The sequence below is a fragment of the Galeopterus variegatus genome, unplaced genomic scaffold (genome assembly GCF_000696425.1).
Source record: "Galeopterus variegatus unplaced genomic scaffold, G_variegatus-3.0.2 Scaffold4950, whole genome shotgun sequence".
Taxonomy (NCBI): domain Eukaryota; kingdom Metazoa; phylum Chordata; class Mammalia; order Dermoptera; family Cynocephalidae; genus Galeopterus; species Galeopterus variegatus.
The window spans coordinates 141,095-145,722 of NW_007731061.1; positions in this window are offsets into that span (position 1 = coordinate 141,095).

Genomic DNA, 4,628 nt, shown 5'->3' on the forward strand with positions numbered 1-4,628 from the left:
ATTAGAAACAACCTATATTTTCAACCATGGGGACAACATAAAAATACAATGAAATTCCTCCATTAAAAATAATATACTTAGGGGGAGGGAGGAATCGGTAAAGGGACATGAAAATCAACTACACTATATATTGATAAAAAAATATATATATGTATATATATTTACTGACAGAAAGATTTATGATTTATATATCGAGAAGTATAAGCTATAAAGTGTGCACAGTTTCATCCTATTTTTGTAAAAGAAAAACATAACAGTTACTAGGAGGATATTCACAAAGATTATATGGTGGTGATGAAATTAAATTTTTTTGGTGCTTATCTGTGTTTTAAACTCTTCTACAATAAACTTTTATAAAGTTATTTTTTAAATGAAAACTACTCCAAACATAATAGCTTGTTTTGGTGGCTGGCCAGTATGGGGGTCTGAAGCCTTGACCTTGGTGTTACCAACACCACGCTCTAACCAAAAGAGCTAACCGGCCAGTCCCAACCACAGTAGTAAACATAATAGTTTCTATTGTGACTCCTTTGATAGCTCAGTTGGAGTGGAGGACTGTAGTGGAAGCTCTCAGAACGGTTTCTGTTAATGTCATTGTTTTATACGGCTTTTTTTCCTCAGAAGTAATTGATTATAAATAAATAACTGTGTTAATAGTTGAGGTCCTGTGAAAAGGGTCCCATTTCCTTTACTTTCTTGCCTTGATAGCACTTTTTCTCCAGATGCACTGGATTCCAAACCAATAGCTACGTCACATTGGAGTCTTGGGAGAAGAAAACAGGTGACTTGGGTTTTGTTTCAGGTGACTTACTTATTCTCTTTATAACCTTGGGATTTACCTTCCAGCCCTTTGCCCAGTGACTGTATAGAACACAGAGAACCCCTTCCTCATGACCACCCCAATTTAGATAGGAAAAGTACCCGTGGGCTGCACTCCTGGAAGGAATCAAGGCCATCTTAGGGTGACCAGCCTGGTGACCTCAAACAGGGTGACCCTTCAGGTTGCCCAGTAATTCTTTGTAACTACTGCAAACATTCACTAAATTGTCAAGTTAAGTCTGAGCCATTACTTATTTGTTAATTCAGCAAATATCTGAAAACTGCCAACCTGGGTTCAAAACCTGGCTCTACTATTTAACTCTGTGAGCTTGGAGAAGTAAGTTAATTTCTTTGGACCTCAGTTTCTTCATTTATAACGTGAATAGTATAATACATTATTGTTGTAAGGATTGAATGAGATCCAAAATGTATAACACCCAGCACATAGTAAACTCTCAATAAATAGTAACTATTAAGTGCTAAGTATGGAGAGGTTCAAGTTCATTTGTTCAGAAAACATTCATTGAATGCTTCCTATAGGCCAGACAGTGTTCTAGGTGCCTGAGTTACTTCTGTGAACAAATGAGACACAAAAATCCCTGTTCTTGTGAGGCTTACTTTCGAGCAGATGCAAAGATTAAATAAAATGTAGTCATCTGTGGCTATTGATAATAAGAATTATTGGTACTTATTATGTGCCAGCCACCGTTCTGTGATTTTTCTACATAATCCTATTTTCTCGTTAACTCTGGGGGGTAGAGATTATTGTCGTTTTTGATAGTATGACAGCTGAGGTGTATCAATTAAGTGGACAGTAAGTGGAGGAGCTGGCGTTCAATCCCAGGGCAGCTGACGCTAAAGCTCACGCCTAACTGCTGCACCTTCCTACCTTCATTGGTGAGTCTTGCTTTCGGCCTCAGCATGAGGTCGTCATTTTGCTTTTTTTGATGTTCTTGCCAACACTTTTTGCTCTGCAGTAGGAGCTGTGTGCAGAAGAAATTTCTGATTTCCACATTTTATTTTAAAATACGTAATTATCTCTGCAGGAAACCATCAGAGAGAGAGAGTCAATGACAGCTCAGCATGTGGAAAAGGGGTCTCAAGGAGAGGAGAAGTCAGGATGCAGCCTGGAGAGTGGCACTGGAAGGGGGTTGGGGGACTACCAGGGAAGCCCCTTGATGCTGGCCATCCTGCCAGGCTAAGGGGAAGGAGACAAAGAGCTGATGCCTCCTGTATACACCTCACAGCGTTGCTCCAGCTTCATTCCCTGGCTCTGAGCCTTCAGGAAGGAGCTCGTCCAGCTCTCAACATCCCTATTCCTGTGCTGGTCTGCAGTTGCCCAACTGTCCGGAATGTTCATGTCCTCCAGAAGTAATGCCAAATATCTTCATTCCCTGGCTCTGAGCCTTCAGGAAGGAGCTGCTCGTCCAGCTCTCAACATCCCTATTCCTCTGCTGGTCTGCAGTTGCCCAACTGTCCGGAATGTTCATGTCCTCCAGAAGTAATGCCAAATAAATCCTGCTAGAATTTTAAAAATTGTTATTAGGAAATATTTCAAGTATTCAGAACAGTATGAAGAATGTCATGCACCTACCACTTAACCTTGACACATCTTAACATTCTGCCTTTTTGCCCCAGGTCCTTTTTGTAAATAAAAATATATAGATGTAACTAATGCCCTCTGTATACCTCTCCCAGTTTCGCTCTCCTCCCTTCTAACCTTCTGGAGGCCACCACCCTCCTGAATGAGTTGTGCATGATTACGGCACATGTGTCATCATGTCACTTGCTACGTGTGCATGCATGGATAACAAGGCACATCCTCAGGCCATTTCCTTGTACCTGTGTGCAGTGGTTTCTCCAGGCTGTTTGTCTAGATCTGCAATTGTTGGGTCACAGTAAGTGCACACTAAGGTGGCCAAATTTCTCTCTGCAGTGACTGTACTAACTGATGATGCGTATGACAGCTTCTGCGTCTCCTTGACCTCAATCATGCCTGCTGTGGTCTGACTTTTAAAATTTTTGGCCAATCTTATGCATCTGAAATGGTGTTTCATAATCATATCTTCCTGATTACTAATGACGCTGAGCATCTTTTCATGTGTTTATTGGCCATTTGTATATCTTCTTTGAAGAAATGTCTGTTAAAGTCCTTTGCCCTTTTCCCCCACTATATTATTTTTAGAGCAGTTTCAGGTTCACAGCAAAATTAAGCACAAATTACCGAGAATTCCCATGTGCCCCTTACCCCAACAGGTACACAGCCTCTCCCACTATCAATATCCCCCACCAGAGTGGTGCATTTTTTTGTAAGTGATGAGCCTAAGTTGCCACATCATTATCACCCGAAGTCCGTAGTTTACATTAAAGTTCATTCTTGGTGTTGTACAGTCTGTGGGTTTTGAAACATATATAATGACATGTCTCCACATTATAGTAGCATATGGAATTGTTTCATTGCCCTAAAAACCCTCTGTGCTCCCCCTCCCCCCACCTCCTCCGTTTGCCCATTTTTAAATTGTGTGGTTTGTTTTGGTTGTTATTGAGTTGTAGGAGTTCTTTATATATTCTGGGTATTAAACCCTTATATGATATATGATCTACAAATATTTTCTTCCATTATGTGAGTTGTCTTTTCACTCTCTTGGTAGTGTCCTTTGAGGAAGAAAGTTTTTCATTTTCATGAAATCCAGCTTATTTTTTTCTTTTGTTGCCTGTGCTTCTACTTTTAAGAAACCATTGCCTAATCCCAGGTCATGCAAATTTGCCCCTGTGCTTTCTTCTAAGAGTTTAATAGTTCTAGCTGTTAAATTTAGCCCTTCGATCCATTTTGAATTGATTTTTGTATATGGTGTTAGGTAAGGGTCCAACTTAATTTTCTTGCTTGTGGATATCCAGTTTTTTCAGCACCATTTGTTGAAGAGACCATTCGTTCTCTATTGAGTAGTCTTGGCACCCTTGCCAAAATCAACTGACTGTAGATGTGAGGGTTTAGTTCTGGGCTCTAAATTTTATTCCATTGGTCTATATGTCTATTCTTATGCTGGTACCACACTGTTTTGATTTTTGTAGCTATGCAATAAGTTTTGAAATTTTGAAGTGTGAGTCTTCCAACTTTGTTCTTCTTTTTCAAGATTATTTTGGCTATCCTTGGTCACTTGAAATGCCTTATGAATTTTAGAATGGGTTTTTCTATTTCTGCAAAAGACACCTCGGGATTTTGATAGGGATTGCATTGAAAGTATATATCACTTTGGGTAGTATTGTCATCTTAGCAATCTTAAGTCTTCTAATCCATGAACATGGCATATATTTCCATTTGTTTAGGTCTTCTTTAATTTCTCTCAGCAGCATTTTATATTTTTTTGCTAATTACATTTTAAGTTGTTTGTTGGCTGATGCTCTCCAGGTAGATAGTAGCATTTCTCTAGAATACAATATAAGAGGTTCTTTCTGAGGTGTAGAGTCTTACAAATTTTACCCATAAAGGGAGAAAGCAACACAGTATTTATTTTTAGTGCCAGAATTGGTTTCTCTAGTTATGGTATTTTAGGATCCTTGAATAAGGTATAAAAAAAAAAAAAAAAAAAAAAAAAAAAAAAAAAAAAAAAAAAAAACAATAAAAGTGTGGAATAAGTGCAGTTTCTGGATAAATATTACTAGAGTTTTCTTTTTTTATTCAAATATTTATGAGTATGTATTTGTGGGGAACAATATATTGTTTCAATACACACATATACTGCACAACGATTCACTTGGGAGATTTTCTTGACTACATCAGACTCTGTAGGTCACAATGAGATTATGAG